The following is a 23,300-nucleotide window of genomic DNA, read 5'->3' on the forward strand; positions in this document are numbered from 1 at the left end:
TGCTTTCGCCAATACTTAACTTATATATATATATATATTTAGAACCGAACATTTTCACTTGAATTTTACGTTTTAAACATTAACGAACAAATCCGGTTTTAAGTTTAAAGTGGAATCCTCATACAAGATTGAAACGACTGCTCGTCGATTCCGACTATTACAACATTTACTAGGCAAACGACCTAAATTGCCAATATATTACAAAAGACTGATCTACATGATTATTTTAAGGCCTATTTGGACATACAGAGTTTTGGGGTTCCACTAAATTCCCCCAAATCTAATCCTTACAGTCCAAAATCCTTCGTAAAATCCTTAATGCTCCTTACTTAGTCATGAATCAAGTCATCCATCAGGACCTCAATTTCTCATATGTTGCCGATTTAGCCAGGACCAGATACCAATCCTTCCTTGATAAACTTCCCAACCACCCTATTTCTAACCTGGCTTCTCCCCCATTATCTAATAATCCCCCTAGACGTCTGAAAAGAAGATGGCCTCGAAATATTCTCCTCTAGAAATGTTATTGGAGTTCTATCAATGGGTAAGTTTACTTGTATATATTTTTATACAGTTGTAAATAACAATAAATAAATTATTAAAAAAAAAAAGTTTAAAGTCGAGTATTATTGATTGATTTAAATGAAATTTTCGGAGATTTTCTGGTTTGGTACCAGTTGATCCCATATCGATTCAGTTGATGAAATTCCGTTAACTGCTTGTATGTGTAAGGGTATAAAAGAGGAAAAAGGGGAACTTTACTGACTATGAGGAAATGACTATACTGAGGAAATATATGAGGAAACTATACTGACCCGTCTACTTGGCAGACTTTTTGTAATACCATTCCGTAACATGGGTCGTGATTGCTATTTCAAAATTTAACTTACTTGTCTTATTACTAATTAAAAATATATACAACGTAAACCATGATTATGTACGATTTAAATTATAAAGTGTATGTAAAAAAAGAATTTTCTAAATAATTAAGAAGAGCTAAAACTAAAAAAAAAAAAAAATTGTTTGGATTTTATTGGAAGGAAAGAAAAGGTATATCTTACAAATGCAAATAAAATATAGAACATCTCAATTCAACAAAAAAAAAAAATTAACAGTGAGAGGTATTAATTACCAAACTTCCATCGAGTTCAACATGTAAGTTTACCATATTAAACTGCTACTTTCCAATAATAAACTTACCATGCATATCATAGCGAAATTCAAAATTACATGGTGAATTCAATATTACTGTGGCTTCTAAATCATATGCTCGTTTAAAGAAAATAAAAAAGTCTGTTTTAAGGATCCCTGTTTTTTTCGGTCCAAAGCTTTTGATATTTTAGTGAAGTGTCATATCTTTATCACGAAATATGAGATAGTAATGACAAATAAATGATTTAACTACCGATTAAAGATTTAAAAAAATTGTAGTAACATTAAAGTCTTATAAATATTATTCGGTATATTAATCTCATCCTCTTCTTAATCCTGCATTTTTCATAACATGTATAGAATTTTACAACAGTCGTTATATATAATCCATGTATTCACAACTTTTTGATTGACGATCTTATCGATATTTGAAAGCAAATCCAATGGTAGTATATAATGAGTGCCGGAATTGTATTATTACATAGTTCCCAAGCATTTCGTAAAATTAGCTCATTTATTCCGGAATCAGTTTAGATAAGTAGAATCTCATGGTATGTATATATCATGTGAAACACATACTTTTCTATTTAAATTTTTAATTAACCATACTTAAACGATATATATAACGATAAAATAATTAAACGAGTATTATACATGGTTCTTTCACATGACGATTTGATGACCAAGACATAATATTTAATTATTTATCTCACTTCATTTCAGTGAGAAACTTGGAAATGAATTGCAGCAAAAAGTAGCGACAGAAATAAATAAACGCAATAAATACAATAATCTATTATTAAGTAGTATTTTCGTTAAGTTTAGTAATATAGTATAGGCTAGTATTCTTGTATAAAAGAATTAATCAGTATTTTTCATGCCAACTAAAATATGTTGTCAATAGAGATTAGATATCATGAATGGTAACAATTGAACTAGCAAATTAGTTATTTACCAAAATGTGGCAAATAATAAATTTCTTTAAACAGAACTATCTTGAAACCATTTTTTTATTTTTATTATTTTAACATGCAAACATTTTTGTATTTCAGTTTTGTCTTCTCATCATTCGAAACTAGATTTTTTCCTTATCAATTGCTTCTTATTTATGGTTATAATATAATTTTATATATTACAACTATTATTCATTTTATTACATTATTTGGTCAAGTAGGTGAAAGCTATGACCTGGTGTATATCAACTTTCTATGTAATTTACATAAAGAATCTACAAATTGCTATCATTGATTAAAAACAGTGTCAGGAGACATTGGGCGTTTCTTGAAAATAAATTTCATTATTATTGAATTACATTATTACACGTTATTTGCGCTTTAAAAATCTTCTTTATTAGCTTCGGATTTCCTATTATTACAATAACCAAAATATATTTTCCTTAAGTTCTACTGAAGTAACTTTACCGTTCTGGATATTCTGGTGTTTTTACCAACAAACAACAGCATCTCAGAATACGTTGTTGTTCAACTTTAGTGCATTTTGAAGAGAAATAGATCACGTACGATTTGCAGTGGCTTATCCCGCCCCGGAGGACCCCATTCCATTGCCACCAGCTGTTAGTCGAAGCACCCAGGTGGCAGTGACTCACCTTCGACCAACTGTTAACAGACCAGTACAAGGAAGTTTTCCGGGAAACCTTGTTCGTCTGGAGTGTTACATCTTCAGCATCGAAACCTATTGCCACAACCAGCGTAAAATCGGATGCTCGATCTTCTAAGCGCTGACAATAGCGCTATAATGCGGCCATTCCTAGGCCTTAGCTAACACCCTTCCAGGGCGTGTAATGTATGAAGACTGTTTCAATGGAAATACACAAAGGCTAGGAGCAATAGCCTCGAGCCATTGTATCCGATAAGGTGACACAGCTCAACGGCGCTTGGATCTTCACTTTTTTACTGCACCTTTAAAAAGTGCATGTGAACTAATGCTTTCAGAATTTCGAAGAGGTTCAACCATATTTCAAAATGTTTACCTTTATGTGTGTTCTTATTATAATAATTTAACTTGATAAAGTTAAATCTGTGATTTATCCTTCCACAAGTTCAGGATTTCAGCTACATTTTAAATAATTCACATTTGAGCAAGGACTTTCAGTAATATTTAATTCATGTACGTTTCCAATCAAATTTAAATACTCAGAGTTAAGTACTTGTGTAAAGCAGTACTTGAGAGCTCATAAATGTTATTAACAAGTCAGCAGTGTTTTCTATGTAAATCACCCATCCTTTAAATGACGCAACATTAGTATACTTTTGTGACCTTATTTCGAATTATGGTCTATTTAGTATTAGTAAAAAGCGGTTTATTGCTACTATAACGTCTTCTAACTGTGTAGGTCTAGACGCATGATCTAAATTACGCAAACACATCATCGGACCGATTGTTCGTACCCTTGGTCTGAATGATTGTGGAGAAATTTACACAAGATCTTGTAATTTTATTATGTAACAGTTTTACTGAATAGTAAGGATCCCATTGTCACTAACGATTCGTAAAACTTTCTTAAGTACTTCTTAACACCTCTTTGGATACCTCTATAAAAATGTAAAGAGCTCATCTGACAGTTTGTAAGAACTGACATCTGGGTCGGATAAATTGTGAAAACCGTTCGAACTATACCGATGACATGTTTTTATGGAAGACAGTTTTTAGGTGAGATTGTGAACTTTTAAAACCCGATCAATGGGTAACGCAACTGTTTGTGAAAGAATCGTGAGGTTTGAGTTGCCGAGTGTTATGCAACCGAGTTAATGCAGAAGAAAAGTCGGACCATCATAATGCCATCTAGGCGATAATGTAACAATAGAGGGTGCGTCATTGGATAAAATAGCACTCCATATAATTGCCCTTAAAAAGTTGCTGCGAGCATGCGCTTTGTCAGAGCCGTCGTTGTACGGAACCAGTTTAGTGAAAGGTGCATTATCCTTTCTTTTTTTATAAACACATTATCTTTCTGCATTACCATATCACCTATACTGAAAGGAGCGTGAAGTATAGCATGTAAATGGATAATGAGATTGCTTATTCTTCAACAAAATTCTGTGACGAAAACCCTTTTGATGCCAAGTCCTGCCTCTCATGGATTATGCAGCTGGTGGACCTGAGTGAAGCAGGCGGTTGGCGGTGGTGAAAGAAAGAGCGATATGTTAGGGACAATGAAATCAAAAAGCAATCTTCTGATAATGTTTAAAAAATAATAAGAAAAAGAAGAGTAACAAAAGGCTGGAGCGAAAAGCATCCGATAGGGGAATGTCATCGATATGGCCTCATAATGAAATGGGCCGACTCTGGTGTCTACCCACGCGAGTACCATTATCTCTGCACGCGCAATATTATCATTCTGCCCCAGGGGAGATTTCTCCTCTCCGAGTATCGGCCTCAACTCATCCTCACACCATTTAAACCGCTATAAGACTTGTCTGAATCACTGTATAAAGGATCATTTTACAACATTACTTGAATTATTTGTTGTAGTGATGAGATTGACTACATCATGATGGTATTTTCAATTAGAGCAAGAACAAAAAGTATCGAGTGTTCCATAAAAAATCTTTTATTATTGTCAATAAAGTTATGTAATTCATCAGCATTTTTTTTTCTATCAATAACCACTGGACCAATCACAATGTTTCGGATTTTTAAAAAAACAAAATGCAAAATTTGGTATTGCAGTTTTACTATATCTATTTAAAGAAACGATTTTAGAGATTATTGGATTAATTAAGAACAAATTTGTCTTCAGAACTGTGAAAAATAATTTGATCCTATATTATAAAATTTGCGGTTATTATTTATTTTAATTTTTTTATCATAAATATTATTTTTATGCCGTTTTTCAGTTTTAGGTGCTTTTTAAATATTGATCGATTTAACTATCTTAAAGTCTCCTCTTCCCGTTGTAAGCTAATATTTCGAAAGTGATATGAGACCGTCGCTTCCCGGAGGTCTTAGTGGGGCGGGACCGGCGGGGAAGGATTGCCTTTTCTTTTTGTGTTATGACCTCCTCTTGTGAGATTGTGACATGTCGTACATTGACCAACCTACTCGCTATAATTGTCTTTCTAAAAAAGACTGTTAAAGTAAGGCTACCATGGAGGGCGGGAGTGGAGGGTTTCATGCCGTTTTTCTATTTCAGGCGCTTAAATTAAATTAAATATTGCTCGATTCAACTATGTTAAAGTCTCCTCTTCCCGTTTTAAGGTAATATTTCAAAAGTGATATAGGGCCGTCGTGGGTCAAATTTAAGATTTGACAGGCGGGGATACTTACCACTATACTACCGCAATCCAAGGTATCATTAACACCCAGATATACATATAGCATACCTCCTATATGTATGTACCAGATATTCAACAACATCATTATAGGAGGGTATGAAAAAAAAAAAAAAATTTAAGATTTGAAAAGGGAAATATTAATATTTATATTATTTAATATTTGTTGTATATGTATAATGTATTGCATTATATTATTATGTATTCTGTAACCATATAAAAAATAAAGAGGTTTGAAAAAAAAAATTTAATATTTGAATGAATTTATACAAAAATTATACTTAGCACGTGGTTTTAACTACACAATATAAAATTGATCATTGACATGATTATGAATTTCTTTATTTATGAATTTATGAAAATCTTCATGTTATCCCTTGCTCGAGTATTATGCCAACAAATTTACAATTCTAGAGATAAGATATTTTAACAAAAATGAATATCAAACCCATATCAGTTTAAGAAATGAATTGTTGAATGTAAAAGTATTCCTTTATATCATCCAGAGGTTGCTATCCCTTTCCTTCCTCAGTGTCAAGAGTCATGTTGACTGAGTAGGAATTGAACCCACTCCGCACTTAAACTTCATCCATACATGAACGAATATTATATAATTTTACGATCGTCATTCGTGGAGAAATGAAAAAAAATCCTGTCACTCGGAAGTACCATCCCATTTCCTCGAGGTTTTCGTTAGTGCACTAACGCATGCCACGTCCTCACACAATGGAACTGTGCTAGCCGCGATCTGCCCCAGTTACTTCAGACTACTTCTATATTTTCGGCTCTATCGATTTACCGAATTAGAGCTTTATCACAAGCACAATTACTCGCTGGGAATAGCGGGTAGCGATCGCTATCTGGAACGTTTGTGTCAACCGAACGAAACGGCTAACTCATCTCGCCACTTCCCTCCATTATAAAGCCATAACTTCGTTGTTTGCCTGGTTACCATATCATTATCGAATTTGTCATCGTAGCAGTTAATCATCTCATTTTATTGAATGTTTGTTACTATCCGTTTACATTAACAGAGACTATGTTTAATTTCCTTTTGTCTCCTTTAATGGTGATAAGCACTAAGCAAACCCTTAATCATTTCATAATTTCCTTTATAAATATTGAAACGTATGAATCCACGGTCTTGAAACGCAACTCATGAACCTTGACGCTAAGGATGTTAGTTCCGAGGTGAAATTCACAACCTCTCCGCTCTTCCTCCTCACAACTTCTTTATTTACATAAGTTGTTTTCGATGACTTATAGCGTACTTGTGATTGTGCATGAAACATAAAATTTTTGAATTAAATATCTGTAGGTATATAGGACTTTTTTAGTTTTATTTATTTGGACTCTTACCCCTGTATAACAGATTCGTTATCTTGGACTAGGCCTTGAAAAACGACTAACCTGGAATCCTCACACAAGACTGAAAAGATAGGAAACTGGACGCAGATTCCGACTATTACAGCACCTACTAGACAAATGGTCTAAACTTCCAACTCATTACAAAAGACTTATCTACATGACAATAATAAAGCCCATCTGGACATACGGAGTTGAGCTTTGGGACTCCACTAAACCTTCAAACTCTTCTCGTATCTAATCCTTCGTAAAATCCTCAATGCTCTTTATTTTGTTACTAATAAAGCCATCCATAAAGACCTAAATGTTCCTTATGTGACCGATCTAGCCTGAACCCGATATCATTCCATCCATTATAAACTCCCTAATCACCCAAACCCACTAGTTTCTAACCTTGGTTCCTCTAGCATACCTGGGAATCCGCAGACGCGGCAGATGCCTGTAAAGAAGATGGCCTCCTGACCTTATATTATAAAATGTTTTTAGAGTTCTACTACTGAGTAGTTTCTCTACTTGCTATATCATAATATCATTATGATCTAACTTCAAATTTGCTTGTTGGATTTTATATACAGTTGTAAATGTCAATAAATTCATAAATAAAAAAATTGGATGCACTGACAATTGATAATAAAAAATAAATAAAACAACATGATGAATCATTTATCAGATTAATTATTCTTTTCAATCATATTATTCTATGATATAGAGCTTAGGTGAACTAAATAAGTATGAAATGGGTTTTTATTTCGATTTTCAGTTCAACAAATTTTATAATATAATATGGAATTGTAACTGTATATTAAAATAATAATACACTATCACAAAATTTAATATTCTATACTCTCACACTTATGTATTATCTACAACCTTTCAAACGCCCAGTCACTATTGAAATTTCGTCACTCGTTACAGTTGTTCGCTTTAGAAGGCACATTGGGTGTTTTTTCTTGCTGTCCTTCATCTAGCAACTTGGCTCCCTGAACTTAACGATAAATACGGCTTTGGCCTACTTCCTGAGTATACTTATGAAAGGTGTGGGTGAAAGGGCTTTGTCAAAACTTATAATCCATTTTTTTTATTCAATATTCTCAACAATTTACAAAGTTTTGTACTAAAATACAATTTACAGATATTAAACATAGATTTTGCGGAGTGATGTCCATGTTATGTAATACTGAAAAAAATTATGCGTGCAATGACAAATAACATTGATCCGCTCATTTGTACAAATATATATATTCATGGCCCTAAATCTTAATATGCTATTGTTATAATTATATAGTTAAATGTTTTATTAGTTTTTATTAGTTAGTTTCTTAATAAATTGCCACATCTTATCCATAATTTTTTATTATTACGCATAGTGTTACGTATTCCTACTATGTGTATGATGTACATACTTTTTGTTTATTTCTCGCATTAAATTTGTAATATGAAGAAAATACATTCGGGAGGTTATTAAAAAAATCTGCTAACAAATCATCTTCTGTCAGTGTTTAAATGAATGTACAATCCGAAGATTTATTGAGAAACCTCTTCTTTTTTGTCCACGGATACCGGAAATACAAACAGCGCCCAGGCCACTGAGCAGATAAAATCCTGCAAGGTTGTTCGAAGCAGAGCTATTGTATCCCTCCTCTGCCTCCTGTGCTCTGGATTTAAAGAACATTTTTCTCTTCTATTTTTTTTTTATTTTTTTTTTTTATCTTCGGCCATGCCATTTTTCAGGACCGTGATGTTGGGGCCACAACTGTTTTTTACCGGGGCGCAGAGGAGGTAGGAATGTGACTCCAGCTATTTAGTTCTAAAAATACCTATACTTAGGGACCTCATAACGGCGTTTCATTTCTCATCGCTTGAAATATATAAGTTATTTAACACCCCTGAATGAAATAAGAGTTTATATTTATAAGTTAATTTTTACGTCATTTTAATTAGTTGCCGCAATCTATGAACGATGTTGCGATGAACCAACAACATAAAATAAACCTTGTAATGGATACTTCTTTACATCTAAGGTATCAATGTATTGATAAATCTTGTTTGGAGAAGATGGCCGGGGGTGCGATAAGCAAAAAACAACATAAATAAACAAAAAAAAAATGTATTTATGCCGACGTTTCGACCTGAGTTTTAGGTCTTCATCAGGGCTATAGAACAAAAGAGATAACACTAACATTTGACAGAAAAGAGAAATTGAACAGAAATACAAACAAATTTGGAATCATACAAAATATTGAATTCAATCATAAATAATAAAAAATTGATTATTGATAATTGAATAATAAAAAATAATTGATTGATAATTAATCAGTTTGTATGTAAAAATTATTGACCATTATAACAATATGGTGTTATCTCTTTTGTTCTACAGCCCTGATGAAGACCTGAAACTCAGGTCGAAACGTCGGCATAAATAAATATTTTTTGTTTATGTTGTTCTTTGCTGACCGCACCCCCCGACCATCTTCTCCAATCAGCAATCTACGGTCAACTATCATGATAAATCTTGTTTATCGTTCATGCAGCTTCGTGTATAAAATCCAAACAAATTGTAAAAGGAATCCAAATAATTTTTTCATATAAATTATCGTGTTGAATCCAGGTAAAATATATCTCATTCTTTTCAAATTTTTAAAACCTCATTATCACTGTAAAAGTTTAGTGATGTGGATTTTTTTAATGCTATATGGGCTCTCCAATCACTTAGTTCATTTAAGTCCTGTCCTAAATTTTCGAAGTAAACTTATATTTCAAAAAATATTAAATTATTACAAATATTAGTTACTTGAACAAGCATGCATTTTAATTTTCTAATGATAAAAATTCATTTTTTCTGTTGTTATACCCCATAGGAGATAATTTGAAAGGGATTCATCTCAGAAGGTTCGCCCGGTTAAGCAGGTACAATAGTTATTAATTATCGTAGCTAGGAAACTCAATGCATCCAACATAGGAAGGTGTTCGTGATATAGTTGTTGCTTCATGCAGTACATGTGGATCAACTATTTGTAATTTATCGTTTCTTAGTCTAATAAAAATGTGTTGCCATTTTTAACGTGTTATTTTTTTTTTCACTAAACCAACTGTTTCTTTGGTTTTAATCAGCTGCTACAGTAAATCGGTCTTTAATTGGTTTTTACCTTTTTAACCACGGTTTCGGCAAGCTTATTCCCTTCGTAGACCACAGTGACCAGTAACCACAAAAATTCAAACTTACATTATCACTCTCCGATTTTATTAAGTAGATCAAGGCATCCACAGTGAGTTTGATAAAAAAAAATTGTCCATAGTTTAAAAGGCAGAATACGTATCTAAACAAATTTAGTCTTCTATTTTGTTACAGTATGACGATAATAATGGATTTGAACAGAAATAGTGTACATCTGATCTATTTTGAGTTTTTTATACATCTGTTTCTGTATTTCTACCTTGGATCTTTTCGTTTTAAATCCGTGAACTCCATTAATCACAGCTTTGACCCGAAACCTTGGTTAAATTTAACTCTATAAATTTTGAAAGGGCTAACTGTTCTTGTTGAAATATCAAAAATGACGACAAGGGTTTGAGCGATGATCAACTCCATTTATGTGTTTATGTTGACATTTTTTTGTTTTTTATGAAAAGAATGAATTATTAGTTGGCCGAACAATTACTTGTAAGTTGCACGTTAAATCTAGAATGTGCAAATTACGTAATATTGTATATTCATAATTTTTATAATATTATTTTTGGGGGACTTTTTGCTTTAGTGGTTGTCTACATAAAAGTCATTTGCATATTGATTTGTATTTTTGAATTTTCTGTACATTAAACAAATAACAATCACATATTAAAAGCACTCAAGACATGTAAACTTCAGAAAATGTTATGAGAAACAAATAAACTATAAATATTTGGCCTAAAAAAACAAATTGAAAGTTAATAAACGAGTAAAAATAAAATGAATTTGTAATTCTATCTGAGAAAAGCTATATAGTCTGAAAGATTAAATGAATCATGACATGTTGAAATGAAATCTCATAAATAAGGAAATAATCTCGGTTTAATTGTTAATCTCCGGGACAGGTTTATAACTGTGTTTCGAGAAATATTGTGCAACGTTCACCAAACTCGATTAAGAAATCTGTTAAAGAAATTAAACTACATTAGTACATTTATGGCTTTCAATTAAATGCAGTTTGGGTATCTCTAGCTTGGACGACCTTAGTTATAAAACAACCTAGCTACATTTTTTATTTTAAGTAAAGTTTGATGTGTAAGTGGTTTGATTAGTAATTTTTTTTTATTTCAAATTCTTCTTGAAAGAGTTAATAAGGTACTCTTCGACGCAGTATTTAATATTTTATAATTTCTGAAATCATAGGCGAAAAAATACCTAATTCCTTACTTCATTAAATTTATTAGCTAATTACTGTACAAGCATTTTCTCCAACGAACCTGGAACTAGAACCGTATGTCTCTTTTTTTAACTACTTTCTATCATTTTCTATCATATTTGCTCTCCTCCTTTATTCCCTTTTTTCCCTAACCCAGTTTAGTAGTTGTGTTGTTCACCACATTTTGTAACTGTTATTTATATTACTTACTACTGTTAACTTTATATCTACTTATTTAATTTTTTTATTCTACTTACATATTCATTAATCACATACACCTTTTATCATTATTTTTATATTACTTCAATTTTGTACATGTACTTATATAGTTGATTTTCGTGCTATATTATTTTCTTTTTTCAATTTTAATTTTAATATTACTATTTTCCGTGTTTATATTATTAAATATACTTTCAATATTCTTATAATATTACACTGAATATTTTTCCTTCATTCCTACTTATGTACATGTGTTAGGGGTATTCATGGTATTGTGTTAAATGTAAAATGTTTTACCATGTTAAATGTTATAAGCTATTTTTATATAAGCATGTTATAGAATTGTGAGCAGCTCTATTTAAAGTCATCTTAATTGTTGTGTGCATGAGAGCTCCTAGCGGATTTCCTGAGTAACTTGTTTAGTAACCTTTCCTTCCCAAACTCAATAAAACATGCCTCACGTAAGTGAGAAGTAGTAGTGAGAAATTTTGGCTACTGATTGTCTTGTTTAAAAACGTCCACAACAATACTAAAACAATCTAAACACAAACTACGAGCAAGTGACTTAACATGACAACAAACAAAACAATGACGAGCTCAGCTGGTCTGTTGTGTGACGTCATTCTCCATTGAGCAGACCTAGTAACTGACTCTCAACCATGTTATATCGTTTTAACTAGGGAAAAGTAGAAAATATTTCTCCATTTAACATAAGTTTTTCCATTTAACATGTTAAACCAAAGATCATGAATATCCCTATCATCTGTTATCTTCTTATGTCTCTTGTTTTTCTGTAATTTCATTTGATTATTACGGTTTTTATCTTTTGTTCTTAGCTCTGATGAAGGCCTGAAATTCTTGCCGAAACGTTAGCACTAATAAATTAGTTTTTTCTTATTTGTGTTCTTCACTGAAGCAACTACAATCATCTCATGTTTATGTGTTAAGTACGAAACTATTTCTTAAAAAATGCTTAGATGTATGATCTATGGGCTGGATTTTATGCATCGGGCTTCTATTGTATGGCTTTCTAAATCCGTGTCAAATTTGCAACCTGTTTACTAATCGGGAGACTTGTATTCATTATTTACGAAGAATGCTCTCGTATAAGTGTGTAAATGCCTGGACTCGTGTTTCATACCCATCGCGAATCGACGACATCCTCCTGGAATTACTAACCAAGGTATAATTTCACACCTTAATTCATTCATTATCTTGGCTTGGAAAAGAATTATTCTCGGTCACACCGCCATTCATAACGAATATTTAACTGCTCACTAAATGATTAATTTTTACGGTTAAACTACCGCCTTGTTTTAGTTTTCTTATCAATTTTTAATATTAATATAATTAGGAATGCACTTTTGTTTAAATTTCTGATTTATACATACACGCTGTATATTATACGAAAAAAATTGGCACATGCCACCGCCCTCTTAATGTCTATTATATGTACCCCTCTGTAGTATTATTTTTTGGCAAAAAATAACAGCAGTAAGTACAGCCAGCCGAAATAATGAATGGGTGTGGTGTTAATACACTATCAAGTAATACTGAAGGGGTCTACGTAATTGAGAAAAATAAGTGTATATCATATATCTATCTTTAAAAATAAAACTATAAACTCTATATAGCAAATTTGAAAACATGAAAGACAAAGTCGGTAAGATGGAAAAATTAAATGCAATTTAAAAGAAAAATTGTAAAAATTGTGAGAAAGTATACATTGGTGAAACATAAAAAAAAACTGGAAACTAAAATCAAGCAACATGTAACCAATTTTAGAAATGTTAAAAATATAAATTGCACAGCACTGGCTACCACAGCATAAAATTGAACCATGAATTCAACTTTGAAAACCCTAAAATAATAGATACAGCACAAAAAGCAGAAGATTTCTGTAAGCTATACATATAACAAAAAACATACAAGACATAGTAAACTACAAAATTGACACTAAACACTTAAATACACATTACGCCGATATTATAAATAGACTCAACATATAAACATAAAGATCAGAGGAAATAAATGGGTTTAGAACAGTTAAGTCATAACAAGATCACTAAGTTTAATTTAAAATAAAAATAGACAAAGTGGGACATATAAATAGGGAGATAACCAAACAGCACACTGGACATGAGATAAGGTCCAAAAAGGTAGCAAGAAATATAGAGCAATGGTTGTGCTAAAGAGAGGAGAAGGATGCACAAATAAGGTATGATAAAAAAGTGAAAACAGTGTAAAGCAATTTTTTTTTTCCCCCAAGCAATGTAGATATGACATGATTTCCTTTTTGAAATTCAAATTTTTGACTGATTATGAGGTGAATATAATTGTAATACAGATGGATGAGGATTGTTATTATAGTGGATTATTATTGTTTGAAGGTTATTAAAGTACACAAATATCGGACAATAGTCCCGAAACGTTGTGCAACAATATGTTAATTTAAAATAAATTACATTCAAATTGTAAATTTTTTACCCTCAAAAATTTTTTTATTGATTTGACTTACCAGACTTCCTAAAAAGAAAATCCAGAGTTTTATTTTATAAGAAAAATAAATGTGCATCATATAAGCCTATTTTTGAAAATAAAACTATAAACTCTGTATATAGCAAACTAAAATTACTTGACTCCATCTTCGTGTGCCGTGAGGCCTTTGGCAATCGCCTGTTAATCCGGCTCCCAATAAACTAGTTTTAAAAATACCACATTATTGTTGTAAATACTAGGATAAAAAATGCTTTACATATCTTTAAAAATAAAATAAGAAATCATTAATAAAATAATTATGTATATTTCAATTAATTAAATTAGATATAACAATGTGATTTTAACAAATATGCGTTGTAAGATAGTATTATAAAATATATTCCCGTATTCAACCGTTTAGCATTGTTTACGTTATATTGAACGTAATGGTCCGAAATTACGTGACAGAGCTTTATAACGCTAACAATGAAATATCGGAAGTAAATTTATCTCTATAATAAAACCGTTCTGAACGTTTCAATAACTGACTGATGTATTGATTTATGTATTTTAAAGAAATTATTAATAGTGGTTCCCCTAATGATTTTTTTTTGATCAAGATTGAATTTAAAAAAATTGGACTCTTATATGGTTTAAGTAAAATAAAATTATAATTAAAAAAAATTCATCTGCAAGATTATACCCACTATTTTGAATAAAAATCAAATTCTACACAAAACGAAACTAACACAATACAAATCTGATGAATACTAGCAAAGATACAATGAATCGAACCCACATATGCAATACTGAATCAACCAACTTTTTGTTGTTTTTTTGTGTTTTTTAAACGATATCGGTATTTATTTCATTTCGCAACAAGATTTTACAAAAGTGTGGATCGATTGATTTTTGCGTAAGTGACTCCAATTAATCCTTGTTTATTTAAAAATATTCGGTACAAGTTTCTGTGGAATCTTCATATTTACGTAATCAAACCAACCTGGTAATGCCTGCAATCACTAACACACTGACCTGTTGACCACTTACAATAATTTTTAAGCTGAAATTATTTTTAATGGTGTTACTTATGTTTTATATGTGCAATACGGCTGTTTTAAAATATCCGGACTCTCTAAGGCTTAAAAATATTTTTTTAAATGATGTGAGAGAGAGTGATTAAAATGTCCCTAAGGTGGGACTCCACATTAGTTAATTAAATGAAAGAGTTGTGAACAGATTAATCATTTTGAAGATCAAATAAGGTATATAATAATAATAATAAAAAGATAATACTAATAATTATAAATAATATCAATTCCCAATTAATTGATCATTTTATTATGCCATATATGATTACATTAACAATAACTGTAGTACCCTTCCATGCAATTTTCAATTTGTTATACCTGATACTTATTAAAGTTTGATGTAGTTTATCAGCGTAGGTCATTTATTGATGACATTGATTTAAACCTCTATAGTACCATCCCACCACGGTTTTATTAGAGACATATAAGCCAGCCAGAAAGAATCGCACTTGGATCCGCTTACATGTAATGGGGATGAGCTTTAATTTAATAATCGGCCTATTTTGGTCATCCGATCAGAGAATGGTGTTTGGTAATCCAACCCAAGGTCCCTTCATAATTGGATCTCTCTTTGATTACGGCCTCTTGTATCTTGCAGAAGGTTCCTCATCTGAATTTCAATTAGGATCCAGTCTAGTGCAATTTTTTTTTGTACATACTTTTTTTAGTAAGTAGATTTTATAATTTAAAATTTAAAATTGTTTTCCTAAGAAATATCTTATAACAATTATTTTAACAACTTATCGTTTAAGACTGACTATAATGCTATAATCGGTTTATGATGTTTACAAGATATTGATAACAAAATTCCTTTATATAAAATTTTTATAATAACGATCCTTGTCGAACCAATACATTAAATTTGCTATAATTTCTTGATCAATCTTCATTTGTATTTAATGAAGTATTTATTATTAATATTGTATTCATATTTATTCGCAGATTTTATTTGCATTGAAAAAAATATTACATGGTGATTACTAATGCTAAAAAATATGTTTACTTTTGTTTTTAGCCTTGAATTGTAAATTAGACTCACATCTTAAATAAGGAAACCTAACTAAATTTTGTTATACAATCTATTCTTTTAATAATCTATTCAACATATTTTATATTTTTCAAAAGATCTCAAATATCAAATATCATGGTGGAACTTTAGTTTCAATCTGCTGTTCTTATAGTTGTTATTTATTAATCTTTTTTATTTTTACTGTCAGGAATAGTTCTCATATTGGTTATTTCTTTATAGATTATTTTATTGTAGTATCTAATCCAATAGATATGGGGAAGCTCAGCACTAAGTTACTAATAATTCCAGGATCCTGGTCTAAACTCTTGGAGTAATTCTGTAGTTGGAAGATCCTTCTGGGCACACTCAGCCTTTAGAAATCGGATGTTTGCCGTTGAATGAATGTGGACTTTTTGCCATTGAATGAATGTTACTTCCAAGTGCGACTTTCATTCATAAGTACTCACTTCTTTATTCTGTATCGAAACCAAGATCTCCATCGCAGGATCTTCTGATATTGATTTTGCAATTAATTTATTTCTGAAACATTAGTTGTATAATTATTTGAGTAACAAATTACTTTCAATCTAAAGTTGAATGCAATAATAATTATTAATTCCTAATATACGGTTATGAACATCAAAATTTTTTAAACTCTCTGCAGAGTATATATGTAGTGGCATATCTGAGAAAAAAAAATCAATTGGACGTATTGCAAAGATAGAACCGTAGACTGAAATTACTTTCTCTACTGGAATTCTCCGATAGTCTGTCTCAAAGCTAAGGGTTGTCACGAAGTTCGTGGAATGTGCCAATTAAAAACTTATTTATTGGTAAATGTGTCACTAATTAAGCAAAACAGTTATATTATGTAAAGATTAATCGTGTTACTGCAGTCCTCAGTGACCCTTTCAGGTTCTGAGCTATTGGTTTATAATGTATGTAGGTCTATCTTAATGTTCTAATATACAGTTCATATTTAAGGTACAACTATAACTATAACTATTACTAGTTTATAGTACAACTCAGTAATCCACTCTTCCAAGTTTCTATTATATCATTTTTTGGCTTCATCTGGCTGAAAGATTTATTCTTTCTAAGTAAATTTATCAAATCATTCCATCTGGATAAACAAAAGATTAAATGCTGAAATACTTAAATATATCCCAGTTCTTATCAATTGAGTTATAGGGAAGGCTTGATTGTTAGTTTCATTTTTTTTTAAAACAAAAGCTTAAAATTATACACGCTTTGATCTTTAAGTATTTTAACGAAACAGGATTTATGTGCTATAATACTTAGCAATTTTCAAATTTTTGGGATATCTCAAAACCTTTTCCCTATTAATACAGATATCATTCCTTTTAAACACAATTAAAAAGCTCTGCCATAAATGTTCCGCGCTCTTTCCGGCAGGATTCTTTTATCCATTTATAGTAGGATTATCTTATTATCTCAAGACACTCAGAAATAACTAAACATTCTTGTGATATCATTTCTTTTATAAAAAGACACACAGTGATCATCTCAAGCGTCACTAGTTTAAACTTTTATACTAAAATATTTGGTTGGAATTATTACTCTCTTATATAAAGAGAAACTCAAATATTACTAAGTACTTATTAATTGTTTTTAATATTAATTGATTTTGACTAATTATATCAGTTGATCAATTAATCTATGTATAACGTATACCAATAAAATATTGACTATGGGAATTGTACAAGGAATTTATTAAGTCAATTTCCATCTTCATTATATTATTGAACATGAATGATTTTAACTTTTTTTCAATAAGAATTCTTGTAAAAAGAGCACCTATGGACATTTTTGGTAGCTTTGAATTGACATTAGAAGAATCTAAAAGATGATTGAACAATAGCAGTAAGGAGAAGGGAGCCAGTCGTGCGTCATTAGCAAAGTACCGTTACATGATTCAGTGAGGGACTATTTATTGTGATGCTGCAGATGCAGGGGACCATATGCCCATTGGAGATCATATGCCTTGCCCTCCTTAACATATCCACCATTGCAACACAACTGGATCTTCCTTCTCTGGAATCTTGATCTCGTTGCTTTTTAACCTTTCGGAATCGACATTCCGTGCATAGGTCGCTTTGGAATACTGAAAACCTATTTACAGGAATGGTCCATATAACTGTCAATTCTCTTATAGCTCAATTTTAAGGGAAATGAGACTTCATTTCGGGCTGAGAATATTTTTAGGACATTCCAATTTGTGTTTTAGATGAAAAAAAAAAATCGATTTATTTTATGCAATTGCAAGCAATACTTTTAATAAGGCCATTTAATCTGAGTTATTTAATCAGTTCATTCTTACGATTAGACATATTTTTGAAGAATATACTCACTATTTGCCAACAATAAACAGGATATGACTGACCCCAAATTTATCAGAAGCTCTCGCAGATGAGGAAGCTAAAATTACACGAGTATTTGAATTTTTAAAACCACATCCCCTTCTTTATAAATTATAACTCCTCTTCGATTTTTATGTTCTTTATTTATTTTATTTTATGGTGGAAGATTATTGATTGACCGTGTGTAAAGATGAAAGGAATATGGTCCGGGTGCGGTCAAAAAAACTCAAATAGTAGAGTTTGGCTCATTAAAATAGTATATTTCTACTATTTGAGTTTTTTTGACCGCACCCGGACCATATTCCTTTCTTATTTTATTTTATTTTTCTATTTTTTATTTATTTATTTTTTTTTTTTTACTTTTATCATGCCATAGGCGTTGATGACCAGAGGGTTTTACGCCTTTAAGCAACAATCAACAACAACAACTTTTAATAAGGCTTTTAAATAAGATAATTTTTAAAGTATTATGTTCAAGACAAAATGTATTATAATAATAATGTGAAAGTAAGGGACACAGCTGTAGATGGAAAACAGACATCGTTGTATTTGAAACCTACGATGTTTAAATCAACATTGAACTTCCAATTTTAAAACATCGACTGATTTTTATAAATAACTTTATACTCTTTACGAATCTAACCTCCAAAATTTGAAATAACGTTTTTTTGTTTATATTGGAAGAATATAGTTGACCATATGACGTAGATTTGATGAAGATAGTCCGGGTGGCGGTCAATAAAGCTATCAAAATAGTAAAAGAAAACTATTTAAAACCCGTACTATTTTCCTCCAATATTTTGTTTAATTATACAATTCATCTAATTATAAATTTATTAAAAGAAAAAAAGTCAATACATTTTTTTTTTTTATTTATTGATATTTACAATAATATAATAGCAGATTTATGCTAGATTATAATGGTTTTTAATGAAAATACCCATTGGTAGCGTTATAATAACATTTCTCCAAACACAAAAAATTCTCGAGGCCATCTTCTTTTCAGGCGCCTCGGAGTATTGCCAGGTAGGCTAGAAGAAGCAGCGTTAGAAACTAGTGGCTTTGGGTGGTTAAGGAGTTTATAATGGAAAGCTTGATATCTGGTTCGGGCTAGATCGGTTACATGGAGCATTGAGGTCTTTAAGGATGATTTTATTTGTGACAAAGTAAGGAGCACTAAGGATTTTTACGAAGCATTTTGGATTGTAATGGTTGGATACGAGATGAATTTAAAGGTTTAATGCATCTCCAAAAGCTCAATTCCGTGTCCTTTTGTAGTCATGTAGTATTGTCAGTATTTTGTATTGGATTGGAAGTTTAGACCGTTTTTCTAGGAAACAAAAATGAATAAATATTTTCTTTTATAATTTTTCATTCTGGCTTAACCAAACTTGGAAAAAAAGAATTTATTTTAGCATTAACTTAAGACTTGCAGTATCTTATGCATATGATGTGGGTAAATATATTATGAATAGATTCACATATTACAACATTTCATGACTTTGATAATTGTACATTGTATAAAAAAAAATAATATAGAAGATAAGGTCAAAATGATGAATGATGACGTTGAGACTTGTTTTCAGATTTTCAACTTTCGAATTTAAAGAACTTATGCGTAAAAACTTAAATATTAAATGCTACATTTGACTGAATATATGCAATATTTCAAATAATTGTGGTTTCTTTCGAATTAATTGAATTTGAGTTATTAATTATCTTTTATAGGAATAAAGAGGTAACATACCTCTTGTTATTTTTTAATAAATAAATATTTTTCAATTTTTTACAACTAAGATTTTTACTAACTTAACCGGGTTTTCTAGATTAATTTGGATCGACAGTCGACTTATATAAAACGAGATGCCTATTATAACTTAGACCTACATAAAAAACATTAGTTACTACTAAGGGTCTTGACTTAGCAGTCGAACTACTTTCACACTTCATAACTTTAATATTTACTAAAAATGAGAGAAGCTAAGAAGCTGTTTTAAATCTGTTATTCGTTAATTATAGATATGTGATGGACTATATTATCAATTTGTAAGTTCGTTAATACAATGTAGATTACTTATGTTTATTAATAGAATGTAGATTAGATCCTCATGATCTACAATTAACGCTCAATACTATGTTAGTTAATGTATTTTCTTTTTATTAAGATATTGAGGTGAAAATTAAACTTGCTTTAGGATATTATGAATATTGTGCATTTCTTTTTACAACGTTTCGGGTTTTCTCCCATCCTCAAGCACTATTATTCTAACTTTATTATATTGAAATGTGATTCCTTGTAGTTTTCTCTTGTATTCTGCTTCTAGCTTTTTATATGGTTTTCACCCAATTCCATATTTTGGTTTTATTATGGAGTATATATTATTTTGGGATATGATCTCTTGTAAATTTTTTGTTGTATTTTGTTTCTATCTTGGAATTGGGTGAAAACCACATGAAAAAGGTAAAAGCAGAACACAAAAGAAAACAAGAAATCATATTCCAAGATAATATAGTTAGAATATTAGTACTTGATAATGGGGAAACAAGAAACGGCGTACAAAGAAAATGGACTATTGGTAATATTCTAAAGGAAGTTTATACTTGACCTTAACATGTTAATAAAAAGAACAAACAACTTCCTCGAAAATAAAGTCTAGAATAAATTTTCCTATTCATCTTCATCTTCCTTCACCATCTTCCTTACTATTTTATTTAGGTTTTTATAGAATTATTTTTATTTATCCTCCTTTACATCTTATTTAATGTCACTTTTTTACTGTTTCTTTAGATTTATCTTCTTTATATCTTTTTATTTTATCCTTGATGAAGACTTACATTGTGGAACAAAATGTCGGTAATAAATAAATAATTTAAAACTATTTTTGTAATTCTTGGCCGCAGACTAGACCATCTTCAAATCTGTTGTTAACTTTGAAAGCATTTCCATTTAGGAAATGACAGTAAAAGAATGACTGATGATAATTAACCGACTTTCTTGGTTATTTTTTCTTAGAATAGGTTCAAATATTTTCAATATATGTCTTATAAGCGTTGTAAATCTAATTAAAACTTTTCTTATTTTGCGTCCGTACTCTGCGGCATCGTTTTGTGAGTGATGCAATTAACTCCCACAGGCTCGAGAGAATTAAATTTTTCACTCCGATTGTGTTTTTAATTGGGTACGGACGGTGTATCGGATGAAGTTTCTTTGATTAGAGGATTCAGATTGGCGTAACGGATCTCGGATGGCGACAATAGAGCGGCCCATCGGAGATGATGGAGCCCGGGCCAATAAAACCAACAAAGGCCAATTGACAGCGTAGATCAACGACTCCCCATGATCTACAGCACTCCCAGAAGGCCCTCGATCCTCTGCAGTATTCGAGGTCCCAGCCTTCGGCAATGAGCCAATCGCACTTTTCAGCACAGCTGTAAGTGCCGTAAACGTTTGAATATGCTAAATAGTTTGTGTCATTCAGTCATGTTAAAAATTATGGCAGCATCCATGTTGACATAAGTGGCTCATTCTCTAAGTATTTACCAATAACGACGTAGCATGATTTCTTAATAAACAGAAGGTCGACTTTAACAAGAATATGGTCTCTGAATTGTGAAAAAATACATATATATTTTCAACGTATTTTAATTCCATATAAATACAACCGGTGGCTTTATTATTGTGGCCTTAATTGGAAAATTAATAGTAATTTCAATTATAATTTCTTTTATCAACATTTTTTATTAGGCGCCTCTCACAATATTCTTGGATCTGCCCATGAATTCATAATCGATTTGGCATTCATTTTGTTAAGGGTCTTTTATTGACGATTTGACCTACAGTTGTTACATGATTGGGGTCTAAAAACACTGAGAAATTTTTTTACACGATTCAAGATCTTTTTCACACTGAATCAAACAGTTAAACATAAAAATGTGATAAAAATAAGCAATATTTAACTTACTTAAAATGTACGTTCAAGCATTATTTGCATAATAACTCTATTATCTATTCTATGTATGAAATTTCAATTATTATATCAAATATTATTAACCACAATCGATAAAGGACGCATTGCATTATTCGATACAATATGGTTATATGGATAGGGAAGTCTGTCCTGGTCACGCATGTGCTTTCTCAGCGTTTTCAGCTAGAACAGATCAAAATGAATTATTCCACATTCATCTTGATTCGATCATACTTTACTAAATCAGTGTCTGTTTTAAAAAAATGGCTTTTACTTTTAAAAATATCAAAGTATTTTCCTGAAAACATACAAGGATTATTATTGTGTTATAAAAACGTTTTAAGCCACATTATTTGTTTACTTAATACTTACCAAAAATAGCCCGTTCGACTTAGCAATTTTTTTCGGTGAATAATGTTTTTTTTTTATTTTATTCACCCAAAAAAATTAATGTTTTTTTTTTAATTTTAATTTTGAACGACTTATGCAATTGGCAAAAAGAGCTCGGTTTTCCAAAATTGAAAGAATTACTACTTATAAATATTATTATGTTTCAATATTGACGCAGACTTAACCGCGTTAAATCTGACCCATATAACTGGGATTGTCTCCTTGAACATTCTCATTTGATTCATTTTAAATTATTAAATTGTTTATTATGATCTTAATTGGACCAATATATGGTGCAGAATTTAATAATAGGACGGCATACACATCTTGTCATGTACTTTGTAAGGAAATACTGTTACTAGACTAATGGTTGTGCAAGGAGGTGATTTAGTCAGAATCTCGCTAGACAGCTAGATTTTTACCTAATTAATGGTACCCACATCATGGTGCTGGGTGGACTCCTGATGGCTCTCAAATCCACAGGGCTGACTCACGGCTACAGTGAAATAAAAAATACTTATCTGCCGCAGAGGGATTCGAACCCGTGTCCTTGGAGATTGTAGCGCAGTTCCT

General features: G+C 31.0%; 1 protein-coding gene across 5 annotated transcripts in view; it reads left to right on the forward strand.

The window, feature by feature from the left end:
* Nucleotides 1–23,300, forward strand: part of LOC106685994 (beta-1,4-glucuronyltransferase 1) — a 397,426-nt gene that overhangs the window by 297,062 nt on the left and 77,064 nt on the right. The gene's annotated exons all lie outside the window — the stretch shown is intronic.

Source organism: Halyomorpha halys, unplaced genomic scaffold (genome assembly GCF_000696795.3).
Source record: "Halyomorpha halys isolate HHAL.00 unplaced genomic scaffold, Hhal_1.1 Scaffold764.1, whole genome shotgun sequence".
NCBI classification, from domain to species: domain Eukaryota; kingdom Metazoa; phylum Arthropoda; class Insecta; order Hemiptera; family Pentatomidae; genus Halyomorpha; species Halyomorpha halys.